This window comes from Ursus americanus, chromosome 13 (assembly GCF_024610735.1).
Source record: "Ursus americanus isolate L20-20 chromosome 13, mUrsAme1.1.p, whole genome shotgun sequence".
In the NCBI taxonomy this organism is placed as follows: Eukaryota; Metazoa; Chordata; class Mammalia; order Carnivora; family Ursidae; genus Ursus; species Ursus americanus.
In genome coordinates this window covers 11,534,143-11,555,131 of record NC_142139.1, presented here as the reverse complement: position 1 = coordinate 11,555,131, position 20,989 = coordinate 11,534,143, and the positions used below count along the sequence as shown (strand labels likewise).

Genomic DNA, 20,989 nt, shown 5'->3' with positions numbered 1-20,989 from the left:
TGAAGGATATAGGATTCATGGGTTCTAAAAATATGTGTACCTCTAATGTATTGATGTTTTGCATAGAGCTGTGCAGTGGTCAGAAAGATTGGGTCCATTTTAGGATTAAAAAAATAGGACTATATTATCAATATCATTGACAATACATAGGTTTGAGCTGCCGTCATTCTATGCAGTGTCACTGACGTGTTGGAATGCCAGGCAAAACTGACACAGAAAAATGACCCTGGAGCTTAAAAGCATCTCACACAGTGATACCTGATCACTATTTTCTGCAGTCATGGGCATAAAACAGTAGAGGGCCACTGGGCCATGATAAAAAGATTCTCAGTAAAGTAGGTATTGCCTGCTTGGGTGCACCCTTGAGCTGCGCTTCGCAGAACTCCAGCTTGAGGACCTAAAATGAAATTATATCTAGTTGCTGCAGTTTGTTTCTGATGTATAAATACTTTCTGGCAATCATGGTAACCAAAAAAGTTAGCACCACAGCCAAATCCTGATTTCAACATAGAGTCCCTTAGTGCAGACCATTTGAGGATTTTGTGCCAGAGACACTGGAGTTTGTTCTGCCAAAGGCCTTTGAAGTCTCTGTCCCCCTGCCATTCCCATTTGTTGAACAAGAGTACAATGCTGAACTGATGGGTCGTTTCTTGTTTCCTATAATATCTTGGGTAGGGTTTCTGCTGGCTCTGTTGGGTAAGGTGATGTAGCTACTGGTTTGTGGTTATCTGTGGGTGCTGTCATTAGAGGAGCAGAGGTCCATACCATAGGTGACACTTGAGCACCATTGTTCCCAGCTGGCCTAATATCTAATAATAGTATGTGTTTCATGTGATAAACCACCCCTTGTTCTCAATATGGCAACAATACAGGCCACTATCTGCCTTGACTTTATTCTCTATGTGTCATGGACACATTCCCTTTGCCTTATAATACCTATGCTTCTGAAAAATGACATGGGATTGTGGTACCAACAGGTTAGGAAAGAGTTTTCTCAGCTTTTCACTTACCATCTGTCTTCATGGTCTGTGTAAAAAAAAAAAAAAAATCAAATTTTTAAAATTACTCTATAGGATTCTTTGTTTCACAATTAAAATGATAGTGGTTGACTGTCAAGTTGCACACAAATCCTGGTTTCATCATATGTCAGTTATGTGGTTTGATGTTATTTTCCTTCTGAAACTTCATACATTAACAGTGGATAATAATGGCATTTTCTTGATAATCGAATTGTGAAATAAAGTGTTGCTGTAGATAGAACAGTGAAAACAATGGAGCATAAAAGCGTAAATTATAATTATAAATTGTAACTTATGTTTATAATATTACATTTAAAAATTTAAAATATCACCATTATTAGTAGTAATTGTGTCATTGTCTGCTAGACTTGCAAGTTTACCCTACATCATTTATGTAGCATTCCATGCTGGTTCTCACATGACAAAATGCATTTATTATTCCTATCATTGTCTTATTGTTATAGATTCTTACAGGGATGCTCGTTCCATTTAATTTTCATCAAGTTTCACTTGTTTATATCTAGGAGCGTTTTGAAATGCATTAAACACTTTTATACAAAGACTTAAATGAGTCATTAAATAACATTGTTATTGCTGCAATTTCATAGGCAAAATAACTTTAGTGATTTGTTCTATAAAATTTTACCGAACTTCAGTAAAGAATTCCTTAGACAAACACTAATATTTGATTGGGAAATCATGAGTTAGACACTTAGAATTAAGGTTATTTTCTTTCATATTTTCTGATGCACAGCTAGATAGAAATACCTACATGTCAAATTGCTATCACTAATTTTGAGTATGTGATTTAAGGTGGTATTTGAAGTAACCTATTTGAAAAGTTAAATTTATACACAGGGTATTATAATTTCCCAGCATCTGTACTCTGTTCTCTTAAGGATATTGTTGTTTTCATAGATCTCTTATTTATAACTTCTTTTGACATATTGTTAATCATAAACTTTTAATGTTTTCATTTTCCTCTGTAAAAATGCTTTCAGCTACTGAAAATGCAGGAAAATAAATGACACAGTTCCAAAGCTCTATGAGAGAACATTTATAATTTTTCATTTTCATACATTTGTAAATAATTTTTAATTCTTGCATAAAATCAAACTTAAATTTTACTAAATATTATTTTAAAATTAATTTAAAAACAAGAAAAGATTGAGGCAAACTGCTGCTGGAGAAACTGTCTACCCATCCACAGAACTAACAATTCCATCTTATGTTCTAAAATAAAATTTGCTGTATAAAAGTGATTGCATTTGAAATTATTGGTATATTTGAATGCAACTACTAAACCATGAAAAATGAAGCTTCCATAAATTAGGAGGCAATGCTTTGCTAACAAAACCATTTGAGCACCAAAGTTGGTAAGTATGCATGGTACTATTAACAGATGTTGTTGCTTATACTGTGAGCTGCCTTATGATGTGGTGTTAAGCATTGCTTTATATCTACAGTGAGCATAAGCAGCTTGATCTAGGATACAATGAAAATGAAGCCAGATTAGAGATCATATGGAAAAGTATACAATTATCTTAACAACTAATTTCTTAAAATCATGTTTTCCATTGCACTTGTAGAGCTATTGATAGTATTGTTTAACATTACCATTTTCCTGTTAATATTTTAGTAAATCACAAAAATATAAAACAGTATAGAAAACAAGACATTCTGTTGGGGAAAATGTTTTTGCTTCTCTATTAAACATAATGTAAATATTAAACATGCTATATGTTGCTTGTTGACACTAAAAATAGTTTAAATTTTTATTTAAATTCCAGTTAACATACAGTATAATATTAGTTTCAAGTGTACAATGTAGTGATTCAACACTTCCATACATCAACTGGTGCTCATCACAGTAAGTGCTCTCTTATATCCCCATCACTTATTTCACCCAACCCCCAGCCTCCTTCCCCTTTGGTAGCCATCAGTTTATTCTCTGTAGTTAAGGGTCTTTTTTTTTTTTTTTCCCAAGATTTTATTTATTTGTGAGGGAGAGAGCTAGAGAGCACAAGTTTGGTGGGGGGTGGGGTGGGGGGGGAGGGCAGATGAAGAAGCAAGCTTCCCGCTGAGTAGGGATCCTGATGAGATGTGGGACTTGATCCCAGGACCCTGGGACAATTATCTGAGCCAAAGGCAGACACTTAACTAATTGAGCCACCCAGGTGTCCCAGTCGTGATTTTAATATAAAATTTATACTTTTTTTTTCAACACACTGACTATTTTATATAAAAGTTTAAGCAGAAACATCTGGGAAACTATTATTAAAAAGTCCATATAACTTGGACATCTCATCCACTTTCAAACCATCTTAAAATACTTAAAATTATTATTATTTTTTTAATTTGAGGGAGTCATGTATTCTCAGAGCTGGAAAGAAATTTGGTTGGCCCTATAACTGAACTTTCAAATTATATACATGAAGAATCTCAAGTGGAGAAAACAAATATTTTGCCCCACTCTTTCTAATGTACTTAGTGGTAGAATTAGATTTAGAATCCACACTGTCTTGCTCAAAGTCATTAGTATTTACATTGAATTTTATTCTTCAAATAAGACTTTAATTTTTAATAATGAAGATATTACTACAATACATTTGGAATGTAATTAGCAGTGTATTTCTTGCACTACATTAAATATCTAATATACTACGATAGCTCATTTTACTTGATATCATAATTCTTGATATCTCTTAATGATAAACTGATTTTATTACTCAAAATCCAAAAATGATTAAATATAAGAACACCGAGCTCAGTTTAACTTGACACCACAATGTTAAAATATTTAAAATTAAAAAATTTTATTCTATTTTCCTTCTTTTATAAGTATTACCTCATCACCACAACCAACAGCAACCCCTTAGGCATTCACAATGGCCCACTGTGTTATGTGATGAAGTTTAAAATGTCTAATACAGGGACTTATTTTTTATCGCATTCTTTTTATATGTGTTTGCATATGCTTTATAATGTAGCAGGTGAATACATTTCCATATTATATAAATTCAGTTATTTACTTATTCATACAAACAGTAATTATTTATGAACGTGCAAGCACTCTTCTGTACACTTAGAATCTATTAGTAAAAAAACTTCAAGTGATCTCTGTGTTCAACATTCTGGAAAGGCAGAGAGTAAAAATAGTGTAATAAATAATACAGTATATAATAAATTTAAAATCATTTGGTACATAACAAACTATAAGGTTATAAATGTTATGGAAAATTAGCGTAAATAGCATCAAGTGAGTTGAGAGTAAAATCCAAGGTAGTTGAGTTGGCATCATAAAGAAAGTGGTATTTGAGTAAAAGGTCAAGGAGGTGAAGCTGGAGAAAAGATTATATGGAGGAAGAACATTCCAGGTGGAGGAAACAGAACAAAGATTATATGGATAATGCCTGGTGTGTTCTAGAATCAGCAGAATCAGTGTTGCTATGGTAGAGGGACTCTGGAAGAGAGGAAGGAGATAAGGTTAGAGAGGGCTTAAAGGTAGATAGTATTCAACCGTGTGGATTTAGTCTTTGTCCTGAGGGAAACAGAAAACCACTGGGAAATTTGGAACAGACGTAGAATGATTTGCATTTTATAAGAATAATTCTTGCTATGAGTGTGAAGAATAGGATGAAATCTGAAACACCAGTTAAAAAGCTATTGACATAAATCCATTTGGCATAGAGTAAGATATCACAGTTGAGGTGATGTGTGAACCTTTAAAATAATTCATATATGTGTTGGGAGAAAGAGTGGTATACAGAATGGTTTCAAGTTTTGCAACTGAGAAACTGGGAGGGTAACGTTATCATTGCTTTTGATGGGGAAGACTACAGATTGAATGAGTTTGAGGTCAGGATGGTGTAACATAAGAAATTCAGCTTTAGACATGTTAATTTTGAGATGTTAATTGTTCTTCCAAGTTTCTATGCTGAACATGTTTTGTGGTATAAAATTTCAGAAGTCAGAAGATAGGCCAGGGCTTGGAGATACAACTTTGGGGAAATCAACACATATATGACATTTAAATCTTAGAGGAAGGATGAAATCCCCAGAGGAAAAGGTGAAAAAAGAGAAGAAAGAGTGACTATTGAACTCTGGAATTTTCCAATCATAATAGGTTGGGGAGAAACTGAAAAGGTGAGACAGAACACTGTGGTGTGCTAGAAGTAATATGGGGAAAGTGTATAAAATGAGTGGGTTGATTTAGGTGGCATATTATGGTCTTTGATGAACTTGACAGGAACAGTTTTGGTGAAACCATGTGGATAAAGCTGGATTAGACAAGAGAACATAAAAAGAAGCATTGCAGACATCAGGTAGAGCCCGTTCTTTCAAGAATTTTTAATCGAGTCGGGGCAGAGAGAAAAGGGGTGGTATCTAGAAGATAAATGAAATCAGGTAAGTGTTATTAAAATGGTAGAACCAACATGTCTTTTTATGCTAATGGAAATGATTCAGTAAAGAGGAAAATAAATGATGTAGAAAAGTAACAGAAGATTTGTGAGACTGATGACCTTCAGTAAATGAAAAAGAATGAATTTTTATAATATAAATATATGTATTATATATAATATAAATATATAATATATACAAATATATATAATATATAATACATATATTTATAAATACATATATATGTATTATATATATTATATATATTTGAAAGGACCTGACTGATACAGGAACATGAACAGTTAATATATTGTAGCAGATGTGAAAGCAGAAAATAGTTATGGATACTACTTGGTGCATCATTGAGTGCTGAGAATATGTGGAGCTCCCTTCTAATTACTATATTTTTTTCAGCGAAGTATGAGCAAGGTTGTAAATTAAGGTGCACAGAGAAAGGGTGGAAGTTTGAAGAGACAGAAGGTACGAAATAGTTCTCAAGAAGGGGAGAGTAAAAAGCAAAAGAACCAATTGCTCAATAGCAGTACAAAATTAATCGTGGTAAGTTTAAAGTATAACGTGTGCTTGACCCTCTTTTTGGGGGATCATTCCCTCAAAAGTTTTCAGTGGTGCCACATATTTGGCAATTATCAATCTAAATCATCTGGCATTTGCTTTCTCTTATGTTAGGTGCCTATCATAGCATCTGTCACTTTTGTTGATTTTTAACATTTAGTAAAGATCTTCCTTCCCTTCTTTAGCGAGGAAGATCTCTAAACTAATTATTTCCTGTCAGTGATATTTAAGACACAATTGTAAGCTAATAGAAAGCTCACCCAAATGCTACATCTTAATTGACACATTTTGACCAATGCCTAGTAGCAGTAATTTTATATTTCATAAATTGAAATTATTTTTAGTTTGAAAAGAAAGGTTAAAAATATACCAAGTAATTCTAGAGGTAACTTATGCATTTCTTATAATATTATTTTGAAATAGCCTAAATTTATGTTGGTGTTTAACTTTTGTTGTTATTTTAATTATTACTGGGTAAATTTCCATCATCCAAGCTATCAAAAGTATTAGGATCATTTCTGCCATGGCCTTGTCTTTCCTTCATACAGCCCCACCTCAACCTGTACATACATATTTTCTTTGCTAATTAAATACCATTAATTTCATCACAGAAAAATATTTAAGTATAAAAATTCCAATTCTTGAGATCTTGCTAGTGCTAACTATATAACTATAAAGCTATATTTGAAGAATATTGTCATTTACTCTGTCTTAAATTAATCAATATATTTGACAGTCTTAGTTTCAGTCACTATAATAGAGAAAACGAGGCTGTTCAATTATTAATTTTTAGAAGCAACAGTTTTTTATATTTGAAATATCGACTAATATCAATTACTATTAGGCGAAAAAAAAATTCAGTACCTTTCTGATAATGAGTTTTAGTCCATATATGTACATTTTAGTCAATAAAACTTTTTTCTTACAAGATACCCTGAATTATAAAATGAATTTAATAAGATACCCAAAGTTATTAAATAATTACTTAATAAAAGTAATTTCTGAACATATTTTTAAATGTTATTAGTAAATATTGACATAAAGGAAAGTATTAAATATAAATTATTCTGTTTCATGGTCATAGATGCTGTTATTTTAATATTTATATAGAATACATGAAATCTATAATATGAATGTATACAGTTAAGAGAAATATCTGATCACATAATAAATCTGTATTACTAATACAGTACCTAGGAAGTTGACATTCCTATTCTTACCAGTCAACTTTCAATTTGCTCAGACTTTTCAATTTTTAAATATTCCTTGCCTGAATATTGTCTAAGAACATATTTCTTCTTACTATTTGCAGTTTCAATAAATGTAGCAAGTTTTACTTTGAATTTTTCTAGAGAAAGAAATGACATAACATTTTTAATATCTTTAAGATCAATTTTACAATTATTAGCTCCTTTAAAAAACATATTAATTTAACACACTTTCATGATAAAAGCACTCAACAAACCAGGAATAGAAGGAATGTACCACAACATAATAGTCTATAGAAGAAAAATCTATAGCTGATACTAGTGAACAGTCCAAAAAGGAAATTAAATAATTTTATTTACAACAGCATCAAAAAGAATAAATGCTTAGGAATGAACTTAACAAAGGAGATGAAAAGATTTGTATATTGAAACCTACATAATACAGCTGGAAGAAGCTAAAGATGACACAAATAAATGGAAAGTCACCCTTGTTTTCATGGATTAAAGACAATACTGTCAAGATGTCAATATTATGCAAAGAAATCTGCAGACTCAATGCAATTGCTGTCAAAATCATATTTAGAGTTTAAACTACTCCATAATTTTGCTTCCTCAGAATCCATTTTGTTTGCTAAGTGGCTAACTGAACGGACCAAGACCATCTCCCAAGTGCATGCCCTAGATAACAGCCCAGAGAGTCATAAGAAAGTTTATGTCCCTGATACAACTCCCTATACCTCTGGTGATGATCTGTCTTGTCTCTCAGCTCCTTTTTGCTGTGTGCCCCATAAAATAAGACCACCTCTGAGTTTACTAACCAGCCGTTATTTTTGGTTTGAATTGACCAATCCAGCTTTAGTCCAGGAAACCCTAGAAACACTCCCTCTGTGAATGCTAATAAAATCATATTCTCCAGGTCCCGCCCCTGCACTCAGGCTTTACTTCCTCCTGTGACCCCTCAAGGCCTGCTGTGTACCTCTTCCAGGACCTATGAGAAATGAACTTCTCTATTTTACTTTCCTTTGTGATCTTTTTTGAACTGTGCTCATCATCTGACATCCCACCTGGGGCTCTACTTAATGCATGTTAATTTAACAAAGTCATTATAAATCCTAATGATATTTCTTTGTAGAAATAAAAATTCATTATAAAATTCATATGGAATCTTAAGGGACATAAAATAGCCAAAACAGTCTTGACAAAGAACGAAGTTGGAAGTCTTAACATTTGCTGACTCCAAAACTTACACTATTTTTTTTTTTAAAGATTTTATTTATTCGACAGAGATAGAGACAGCCAGCGAGAGAGGGAACACAAGCAGGGGGAGTGGGAGAGGAAGAAGCAGGCTCACAGCGGAGGAGCCTGATGTGGGGCTCGATCCCAGAACGCCGGGATCACGCCCTGAGCCGAAGGCAGATGCTTAACTGCTGTGCCACCCAGGCGCCCCAAAGCTTACACTATTTTTATTTCTATATTTTTGTAGTATTACATAAACACAGACCTATACACTACTAGAATAGAATAGAGAGCTGAGAAACCCTCAAATGTATGGGAGAATGATTTTTTACAAGAATTTCAAGCCCATTCATTGATGAAAGGATGTTTTCAACAAATGGTTGTAAGAAAACTGGATGTCCACAGGCAAAGAAATGAATTTGGACTCTTAAAAACACAAAGAAAATTAACTGAAATGCATTGGAGACAAATGCAAGAACTAAAATTATAAAACTCTTAGCAGAAAACAGGAAAAGCTTCATAGCATTTGGTTTGGCAATGATTTCTTGGAAATGACAGCTAAAGTATGAGCAAAAGAACAAAAATAACTTGTACCACATTAAAATTAAAAACCTTTGTGAATCAAAGTACACGACCAATAGAACGAAAAGGGTAGCCCACAGAATAGAAGGAAATGTTTGCAAAGCATACATCTGATAAAGGATTACTATCTAAAACATATAAAGAACTGTAACTCATTAACAACAATCCTATTAAAAAGTGAGCAAGGGACTTTATTGTTGGTTTGAATTGACCAATCAATCTAGTCTTAGCCTGGAAACCTGAGAGACACTCCCCCAGGAACACTAAAAAAATTGACATATAGTAAAATATTTTGTGCTTTGTATATTTTTTATATTACTTAAATGCAAACATTTGTGTTTAATAATGGAAGGATACAACCAAAGTTATATAATTAAAATTGGAATCCTCAATGGAAATAACAGAATTACTATGCATCACCAAACTAAGATTCAGCCCTGACATTCAATATAATTACACAAATTAAGAGTTACCACCTCATATAATGCCTCTATTGTAATTTTTAAAAATCTGATTCCATTGAAAATAATAGCAATAATAATAACTAACATTTATTGAGGTTTATACTCTAAGTCAGACACTGTATATATTCATTTAAACTTCACAACAGCCACAGGAGGTAGGTATTACTATCCTCAGTTGCAGATAAGAAAATTGAATGTTATATATAACTTGTCTTAGGAATGAGGGGAGCTGAAATTTGAATTCAGTCAGTGTGCATCCTGAGTTGTAAATAACTGTCTTACCTTTAGTCTGGGGATATCTTCTGATATGTCCTCTTCTAGTTACTTGCAGGAGTTTGTTCAGTAAGAGGTTTTATTAAACATTTTATAGATAATATATGTCTTGCAAATATTTTTATATAGCTATTTCTGTACTAGTGGAAAAAAATGTTTGTAGATAGCAACTGTTCACCAGTATTAATTTGCATTCAGAAATTATCGGATACTGAGTCTTTTGGCTTTGATTTAGAGAAGGCCCAGGTACGGCTCTTTGGTTCTCCAGAATCCAGGTTCATCCAACAACATCTGCCTTCACCATGCCACCTAAATTCTACCCCAAAGAGATAAAAGTCCTATATCTGAGGTGCATGAGGTTGGGAAGTCAGTGCATGTCTGCCCTGGCCATGAGGATCAGCCCCCTGGGCCTGTCTCCACAAAAGGTTGGTGATGACATCACCAAGGCAACCAGTGATGGGAAGGGTCTAAGGATTACAGTGAAACTGACCATTCAGAACAGACAGGCCCAGATTTAAGCAGTACCTTCTGCTTTTGCTCTGATTATCAAAGCCCTCAAGGAATTGCCAAGAGCCAAAAAGAAGCAGAGAAACATTAAGCACAACGGAAATACCACTTTTGGTGAAACTGTCACATTGACTGACAGATGCAGCACCAATCTTTAGCCAGAAGGCTCTCTGGAACCATTAAAGACTCCAGGGACTGCCCAGTCTGAGGGCTGCAATGTTGATGGGAGCCACCATCATGACCTCATGGATAATATCAAGAATGGTGCAGTAGAATGCCCAGCTAGTTAAGACCTACAAACAAAAATATTTCAATAAAGGCTCATTTGACAATAACAACAAAATTTGATATCACATTTAAAAAAATCTCAATGATAAAAATGTTTTCTAAAGAAGTAATTATCAACATATATTGCAATCCTGGAATCACAATCATCTAATAGAATTTTATTTGTAAATGCCAACTTTAACGAGCTTATTAGCGGTATTATTTTACTATAAAGATTGAATTTTTATGATGAATGTAGGATTCTTTAATCCCAGACATAATTAGGTCATTCTGGTATATTCTACAGATTGTCAAAGATTATAAAATAATCTAATGCTTCAGATATCCCCTTGTCTATTATTTTAAAAGTAACTAAAATATGCTTAAAGTAACTAGTATATCAAATATTTTCTCTTATAAATAATGTATATACTTGGGGCACCTGGGTGGCTCATTCAGTTAAGTGTCTTAACTCTTGGTTTTTGTTCAGATCATGATCTCAGGGTCATGGGATTAAGCACCAGATCAGGTTTGCTTGAAATTCTTCCCCTCATTCCTCTGCTCCTCCCCGCATCCTGGCTTGCACTCTCTCTTTCTCTAAAAAATAAATAAAATCTTTAAGAAAGAATGTGTATGTGTGCCTCGGTAGAACAGTTAAGCCTCTGCCTTCAGCTCAGGTCATAATCCCAGGGTCCTGGGGTTGAGCCTCACATTGGGCTCCCCATTCAACAGGGAGTCTGCTTTTCCCTCTGCCCCTCCCCTGCTCATGCTCGCTCTCTCTCAAAATCTAAAAAAAAAAAAAAAAAAAAAAAAAAGTATATACCATTTTATTCCTTAATTTGGGAAAATAATTCACATATGTATTTTTCTAGTTTATAAATATTCTGTTCTAGAAGTCTGGAATTCTAATTCAAAACAATACAAGAAAGAACTCTAATCTATAGAATCCATCATGACAGATTGGATAAAATGGGATACAACATTTATAAAAATTGAAATTCCATTTTGTCTCTGATCTTTACAATTACACAAACATTGTTGGTAATATAATTTGTACTACCCGTAAGAGCACATTGCTTTATATATGACTTTGCATTTATATTTTTACCATGAGTCTCCCATCAGAGTACAAAAAAAGATATAATGATCAATGGTATAAATCATCAGACTTCCAACTGAGATAAGCAGACGTCTAGGAGTAGCACAAACCCATAAAGCTAACAGAGCAAAGAATTTTGAGGAAATCCGCTTTCAGGTATTCAACTTTCAGATGCATTGCATTCCACTACAATGCATGTTCCCAAAACAACTTAGCAGTGATTGGAAAATGGGAAAATTATGTACAATAAAACGGACATATGTTGGAGTATGAACTATTTTTTTTTTTTAAGATCTTATTTGTCAGTGAGTGAGAGAGTGAGCACAGGCAGGGGGAGTGGCAGGGAGAGGAAGCAGGCTCCCTGCTGAGCAAGGAGCCCTTGGGACTGATCCCAGGACCCTGCGATCATGACCTGAGCCAAAAGCAGACACTTAACCAACCGAGCCACCCAGGTGTCCCAATATAAACTATTTTCTGTGGTAAAGACAGCCAGAATATCATAAATAGAATGATAATTTTCAGCAAGAAAGGAATAAGCATGGGTACTGCCCAGGGAGAAATGCTACTGGCTTTACTTTTTTATTGTTGCTTTAATGATAAAGGAAGTGCTTGCAAATTGTTCTTTCATAAAGATGTAAATTCTGCGCCTTACACAGTTCTAGGTTCCTGGCATGTTGTACCTCCCCTAATGCTTGGAGGTCCCGTTACATCCAAATTATCTCAGGGTCAGCATGCCAGTATTTTCACTTTAATTTTAATTTTGGGGGGGGGGGTGTAATTTTATTATCCCTATAGGAAGTCTAGAGCTATAATGAGCTACCTGCCTTTGGTAATGAGGTTACTTATCAATGTCCCAAGGTTTTTGTTTGTTGTTGTTTTTGTATGTGGGTATTCCTGTTACAGAATTATACTGTAGTTTCAAGTGCACTGGCTCAACCTTATTACTCTAATAAGCCCCGAGTATTTAAGATTTTGCAGAATGCGAGGTTTACATGGAATGCATATATTCTGTCATAACAAAAATCCCTGTACATTGTCCCCAAACTGCTCTGCACCTGAGTGACAAGGTGGTACAGAATCTCTGGTGCTGCCTTTTTCCCACGTACCTTTACCCAATCCCCGATTTCATCACTTAAGGGAAACGCTTACCTCCCATCCATCTTGAATTCAATTTTGTTTTCTCCTGACATTAAAACAGATTTGAAACAGACTTGCAGTCAATCTGAAATATTGGTATCAGGGACAGTACTAAACAATACTTCATAAATGACACGGCAGAAGGCATTGCTGGGCAGGTTGTAGCAATGACAGAAAGTATGTTTTATAGATGGTTAAACCCACAGATCCTTCTTCTTATAAGGCCAGTTAATAATTTTTGCTCTTAGAACCAACAAGTGGATCTCACTGATGAAATCTTACTGATAAAATTGTCATTTAAACACTTGGCTAGAAATGGAAGTAGTGAAGAAATCTTCACTTTCGAGTAATTGTATTCCATTTCGTATTAGTGTCCAGGTAGGGGTCAGAAAACCCAACAACAATAGGAAGAACAACAAAAACTAAGGTGAGAATTAACTAGTAAAAGGGAATTTACTATGGAGAGGTAAAGGGAACTAAGGAATAAAAAGACAGTGTAAGGGACAACCACTACCTTTAGGGCTGATGGAGCGTAAAAAAGAAAGGATCAGACTCAAAGAAACCTCACTAAGCCTAAGATTCTGAGCCCATTGGAGAGTGAGGGGATGAGGTCACTGGATGACAAAGAAGTTTTGTGATGGGGTGCTGACAGAAATCTCTGAAGGGTGGGCAGCCCTGGATCACCTGTGTACTGTTGACCACACACCTGCCCGCAGGGTTGCCAGCGACCTTGCTGCGAAACGGCCAGCTTGATTGCCGGCAAATGTATCTGCACTGAGAAAGGATGGTCTGAGAAAATCTGACGGGAGGTGAGTAGACTATGCTGAAAATTATTCTAAACTACTGGCAGGAAAAGTCTAGGCTGAATGAGAAAATAAACTATCCTCCTATAGTAGAGCGCTGACTATAGGAAAGGGCTAGGAAGCACCCAGGATTTATGTGAAATATACTTAATAGAGATTTATTTTCCCCTTCATGATATGAGAGGATTTTGCTTAACTTAATGTTTTAATTACATTATAATGCATTTTGACCTTTTAATCTCTGAAAAGCCAGTACAGACACAACTTTATAAAACGATTTTTAGTATCCACGAGTACACTACAAGGAATAGCAATGCTCCTTCTATAGCAATGTTGCTTAAACTGCATTTATAAATATTCTTGTATGTGCATGTATTTGTTTGCATACACTCACATATTTTAAAGGTTCTGAAATAACCCTAAGAAAAAACTATATTAACCAAACTTTTTACTAATTATGTTCATAACTATTTATGAAAGATAAGCTTTGCTGCTGTGTTTAGAAAATATCTAAATGTTTAGTAAATATATGCTACTTGACAGAATATTAGACAAAATAATTATTCGAAAAAATTTAGGTCTTCCTTAGCCTTTGTCAAAAGTGCAATTGCCAAATTGGAAACGACATAATTTTTTTCTCTGCTTAAATAATTTTAGTTTGAAAATTATGCTGAAGTGAAAACTTCTTTAATAAAGTTTACCTGTGCAGAGTATCAGTCTAAGATTAAGGTACTTGGGCTAAATTCCTAAAACTTTAAATTACTTCTTTTGTAATTATATTTTGTTCAAATTTTCATTGTCATTTAAAGATTCCATTTCTTCTGATGTTAGGAGCATTACTACTATTTATAATTTTTCCTAATGTCATGATGCAGCTTGAATTTTCAAAAAATATCTTCAAACTGAGATTATTCACTACAAAATGCATACATTATATTACCTTGTGATCTGCATTTCTACCTGGTAAGAGCTTATGTTTTTTTCTAAATAAAGTGATGGAAAAGGAAAGGCCCTAGAGTCAAACCATTTGTATTATGAATGTATTCTTCTACTATGTAACTGTGTGGATTAAGGAATTGATATAATCTGATTTTCATCATTTATAAATTGGGGAACCACTTAGTAACTGTGTGAATTAAGGAATTGATATAATCTATTTGTGTCTGATTTTCATCATTTACAAATTGGGGAACCATTTTTGATAGTTTGAGAATAAGTGACATAATGATTATAAAGCCTGGACTCAATAAATGTTAGCTATTATATATTTATATATATATTATTGAAGTATAGTGACATACAACATATTAGTTTCAGGTGTATAGCAAAGTAATTTGACATTTATACACATTACAAAATGACCACAACAATAAGTCTAGTTACCATTTGTCATCACACATAATTATTATACTATCATTGACTGTATTCCCTATGCTGTACTTTACATCCCTGTGGCTTATTTTATAACTGAAATTTTGTACCTCTTAATTCCCTTCACCTATAGTATCTATCTACCCACCTTTCACACCCTCTAGCAACCATCAGTTTTGTTCTCTGTATATATGTCTGTTTCTGATTTGATTTGTTGTTTTTTAGATTCCACATATGGGTGAAATCATATGCTATTTGTATTTCTGTGTCTGACATATTTCACTTTACTATAACACTCTCTAGATCCATGTACGTTGTGACAAAGGGAATTTCCTTCATTTTTATGTCTAATATTCTATCGATGTATAAAATCTCCTTTGTCCATTCATCTATTGATGGACACTTAGGTTGCTTCCATATCTTGCCTGTTGTAAGTAATGCTATAATGAACATAAAGGTGAATAATCTTTTTAAATTAGCATTTTCTATTCTTTCAAATAAATACCCTGAAATGGAATTGATAGTAGTTCTATTGTTGGTAGTTCTATTGATGGTAGTTCTGTTTCTAATCTTATGAGGAACCTCTATACTATTTTCCATTATGGCTATACCAATTTACATTTCCACCAATAAATAGTATATGAGGGTTCCCTTTCATCCACATCCTCACCAGCACTTGTTATTTGTTGTCTTTTTGTTTTTAGCCCTTTTGACTGTAAGTTCAGTTCTTTTCCAGATAAATGTTACATTTATGAAATTTGGCCATATTCATGGTCAAGCAACAAGATCCAAAGTGAAAAGTACTGGTATACATAACACCTTCTCTAAGCACAAATAATATACAGGATATTAATAAATATATCGGATACCCATTATATCAAAATTAAAAACCTTACAACTAAAAAAAGGAAGAAGGCATAATTTATAATACTTGATGAGAATACTTACTATCAAAAATTATAGGTTGAGGGGTGCCTGGCTGATTCAGTCAGCAGAGCATGAGACCCTTGATCTGGAGGTCATGAATTCAAGCTGCATGTCAGGCATAAAGCTTACTTAAAATTATAGGTTGAAGCTAAAGTGAGTGGAAACATTTAAAGAGTGGCTAATGTATAATTATCTAAACAACCAATTTAAAAGTTAATTTAATGGAAAGAAGAAAAAAATATAAAAATGAGAAAGCAAATAAACTGATGAAACTTTTTCTTTTTAGCTAATAGCAGCATCTAGAAATGTAAATTAATAAAATATTCAACAGGAGATGTTAAGAATAAGAAAACATAGCTGCCAATGCTGGCGAGCTTAAGCAGGTGATTAAAAATCTTACATTATGCTAATATATTTGAAATTGTAGTTAAAATTAGTACCTTCTTACAGAAAATACCACCTACCTGATCTGATTCTAGAAAAAAAAAAAAAAATAGAAGTTTAATATTACAGTGTGACCAGGTTGAGTTTCTGTAAGAAATAGTATCAGTTTCATTAATATAAAAATAAATCGATATAATTTAATATAATAAATGAAAGCTAGAGAAGATAAAATTTTCTTTGCCAAAAAAGACAAGCCTTCCTTTATCAGTTTCAGAGAGGTAAAGGTGCCCACATACTGATCACTCCACTGGCCTGGAGATAATAGCCAGTACAACAAAAAAGAAAAAAAATGTGTTACTATTGCAAAGAAAAAACAACTTTGAACTTTGACATTATTTTAAAATTATACTTCAAATGTAACTAACTTAACTTCCCTATATAATATGATTTCAAAGCAAATATGCGAAAACTAAAATTTTAGGTTAATTTACAAGTATCTTTGACAGAGAAATAAATTCAAAGCACCTAGAGAGTGAGAACTATGCAAATCCAATTTGTTTTTCCTGGTTTTCATTGAGATTAGGAAGCTTAAAATTGTTTGCTGATTTCTATTTATTTCTTTTTAGGTAGAAAATCTTAATCTAGTATTCTTTTGATCCCACAAAATTTCTTAGGCCTCTACCTCTGTCTTAGGTTTTGTCTTATGCAATATTATTTGAATTTTCAATTCAGTCAACATGAAATATTCATATTGATTTTAATTAAATTATGAGATATTAGTGTGCTTGTCTATACAGAGGAAGAAGTTTGAAAATGTGAATTCCATGTTTAAAAGAAGTAAATATTTAATTTAGAATGACAAAAACAAAAATCAGCAATATAAGTGTGTATCATATAAAAAACGTTGGAGGATAGAGTTTTGAAGTGATGTGCAATTTGCAAATGGCATAAAGCTAACCATGTCAAATTATCTGTTGTGGTCAATTTATAAATCATCATATTCTGTTAATTACATAATCTGGAATACACTTGGTGTGTTCCCCTTATGACTTTTGGCTTCATTGTAGGTATACGTTAATGCATTCCATATATAATCTAATTTTTAATCAGGTCTTATTTATCCAAAGCAAGAAAAAATACAGCTTTTCTTAGTTTAGTTGAGTTAGGCTGCTGAAGGCCAAATGCTGATTTTCCCCAAGCAATTACAAATTAATGTCAGAGACTTGTCATGAACAGCAGGTGAGCAGGTGACAGAACAATTGTGACAAGCTCGTCAAACTAAACAATTGTGAAGAAATGTTAATAAGCTCTGCTTAACATTATTTTATAATGTATAAAGAACCGCAACATGCTATTTTTTTTTAAGATTTTTTTTTAATTTATTTGACAGCCAGCGAGAGAGGGAACACAAGCAGGGGGAGTGGGAGAGGAAGAAGCAGGCTCCCAGCAGAGGAGCCGGATGTGGGGCTCGATCCTGATCAGAATATTCACCAGTGCTTGTTGAAAATACTGATTCCAAGGTCCCATTGTCCTTACTAGGTCAGAATCTCCAGGAGAAGATTTATAACAAGGATCCCTGAAGATTCCTATGATCAGGATAATTTGGGAAATACTTGGGTAGGTATTTATTAGTAAAAAATTTACATTTTCGGTGTCAATATATGTTAACACTTGTGTTTTCTTAGAGAATTAGTTACTCCTTTTAAATTTTCAAGTATGTACATATGACATATAATTTTATATTTTCCATAGCTTAGTCTTCTCAGATTTGCAGCTGTATCTCCTTTTTCATTTGGTATACTCATAAACTACAGTATGTTTAAACTACTTGAGATAATTTTCAGTAGTGTTCTTTTTATAATTCACTTTTGTTTACTACTATGGATAAGATCCTTCTTACAGTTTTTCAAAGATTTTATTCTTATTTCCACGAGTTAGATGCAGGTTTCATTTTTTTTCATTTTATATACTGGACACATTTAATATTCTTTATAAAGCTCATAAGTGTCAATAAGTTGATTTCTCATTAACATTATTTTATAACATTACTATTTTGATTTACTAGAACTTAAGTTGTTCATGATTACCTAACCATTTATTAATTTTCAATTTTATTAGACATGGCTTAAAATACTTAAAAATTTCTATTTGTGGGATTTAATTTTTCATCATGTGTAGCCTCATTTGTTTATCACATACATACATACGCATATACAAATATATATGCATAAGCATATAAGTGTATATACCATATTTATTGTGTGTATAAACTGTCATTAATATATTTTATTTGCTGCTATAAATTACTACTTATGAACAATTTTGTTTATATATTTTAATGCTGTTATTTGATATATAATACTTTATAGAGTATTCTACACTGAATCAATAAAATAAGATCCTCTCTTGTTTTAGTCTACTTATATTTTATTTCAGAATTCAACTTTTTCGCTTGTGGTTGTTTCCCAGCAATTAATTATCAACCGTAATCCTCCTGAAATGATTTTGTGTGCTTCAAAACTAGAGCTCATTTTGTCTGTGGGAAAATCTTTCATCACTATTTAGACTTTAGGTATAGATCTCTTTCCTGTTGCTAGAAAATCTTGCTGAGAGTTTTACTTATCTTTAACTGATCCTGTGTACTTGCTATAAAGCTGATTGTCTTTTATGTTTCCCCTTTCCCAGTCATACCAAGAGCTGTTACTTGCAAAGAAAATGAGTGTACCATGTCTTCACTGAGAAACATATCCACTGTCACTCTGCCGTGTGTATGTACATGTATCTTCTTTTAGTGCCATATGTGCTGTCATTTTATAGTGAAAGATAATTTCAGGAAAACTCCTATAGCCAGCCCAAACATTCTGCTTGCATTATATCAACAGGCCATATTTGTTTTGTTCTGTTTTGTTTTCCCCGAGTATGCAATCTATTCTATAAAATTCATGTCTCTGTTCACTTACCCTAAATCAATAATAATCAGCACTCTCCTTAGCCAAATTGGAATGATCTCAGCAAACTTTACATATGTTGTTTACATTTTACGTATTATTAGGTATATGGGATTTTATTTTCTCATTCTCCTTATTTGCAGTTCCAGAATATTCAAATGATTGAGACTTATTTAGTGTACTTCTTTGAAGTTGGAGTCTAGCACTCTTATTTACAGATTAGAATTCTGACACATTTAAAGAGGAGGAGGAGGAGAAAAAGCTAGTTAATGTCTGATCTTGGACAAGAATTCAGGTTTACTGGCTCCAAGATTCAGCTATATCTCCTAATGTGGCACTATGCTTCCTTTAAAATAGTACCTGTGACCCTTCCCAGTTTCATAATTATATGTTTTCTGTTTCTATCCATAAAATAGTTATGCATATAGTGTTATTATAGTAATACCCATCAAAACATTGCAACCCATCATGAAATTTCTAGAGATAACTCAAAGTCAAAAAGTTTATCTTTCAAAAAATATTCTGGTAACTCTGATCAATGATTTTAATTTTTGAAATTATAAAAGACACTTCCACTGCCTGCAAAGTATCCAATTCCAATTTCAATAATCATTCCTCAGTTTTCATTTTGTTATGTACTCTCTGGCCACACAATCCATGTCTCTCTAAAAAGCAGGTTTCTGCCACTATCCAAAGGCAGAACTGATTCTTAAGAATAAGCTCTTTCCTTTGCTAGTGATTCGTTTAAGGAGTCCAGAATTAAGAGAATTGGAGCATGGCATCACACTCAGCAAGGGACTATTTCAGATAATTATGTGCTCAATTCAGGCCAATTAGATGGAAGAAGTATTCTAGGGAGATCTCAGATTCTTCATTTATTTTCTGTTAAGAGATTGTTGCTGAATAAGCAAGAGATAGCTTTTTTCTCTGTGTAACATCATGTATTTGTTTGAAAAACTACAACCATTTTACTTCCAGACTAAGACTTAAACTGCAAAGAAACCAAGGACAGAGCTGAGAGACTTGCAGAAAGAGACTGAAGCCTTAACTGACTGACCACCGGTAGGCCATTTCTTCAACAGGTGGACTTTTTCAGTTAAATATGCCAGTTTACCCTTTTTACTGATGAGCCAGGATAGTTTTCCGCCACGTGTAATAAAAAAAAACACGTTAATTTAAATATCAATGTATGTTTATTAAAAGATAAAATAAATTTAAGATATTTGAAATAGTCTACATTTGATTGAAAATAATTCTGCATATATATGTATATATGTGTATATATGTATATGTGTATATATATATGTATATATATCATAGACCCATTTTTCCAAAAACATTTCAAAATACATAAATACATAAATAATCTCTTTGTTAGACTACTAGTGACATTAAAATGAAACATATTATTGAAAATCTGTTTTTAATCTTTCCTGAGGAAAATAAAACATTTGAATTATTAACGAGATTTTTTCTTTTGAAGTATAGTTGATACACAATATTAGTTTTAGATATGATCCAAGTTATATACATTATGAAATGATCACAATAAATTTAGTTAGTATGTATAACCATACAAAGTCATATAATGTTATTTACTATATTCCCTATGCTACATTATTATTACTTTTTAGAGCGAGAGTGAGAGCAAGCAGGGGTGGGGGTGGAGGGACAGAGAGAGAGAGAGAGAGAGAGAGAATCTGAAGCAGGCTCCACATCTAGAGTGGAACCTGTTGTGGGGCTTAATCCCTTGACTCTGAGATCATGACCTGAGTTGAAATCCAGCCGGA

At 33.2% G+C, this 20,989-nt stretch overlaps 1 long non-coding RNA gene across 1 annotated transcript in view; it reads left to right on the top strand.

Moving 5' to 3' along the window:
• Nucleotides 1–20,989, top strand: part of LOC148109053 (uncharacterized) — a 97,304-nt gene that overhangs the window by 60,085 nt on the left and 16,230 nt on the right. Inside the window, exons 2-4 of the long non-coding RNA XR_015726432.1 lie at nt 17,791–17,868; nt 18,937–19,019; nt 20,178–20,261. This is a non-coding gene — a long non-coding RNA (uncharacterized LOC148109053). The remainder of the gene's footprint in view (nt 1–17,790; nt 17,869–18,936; nt 19,020–20,177; nt 20,262–20,989) is intronic.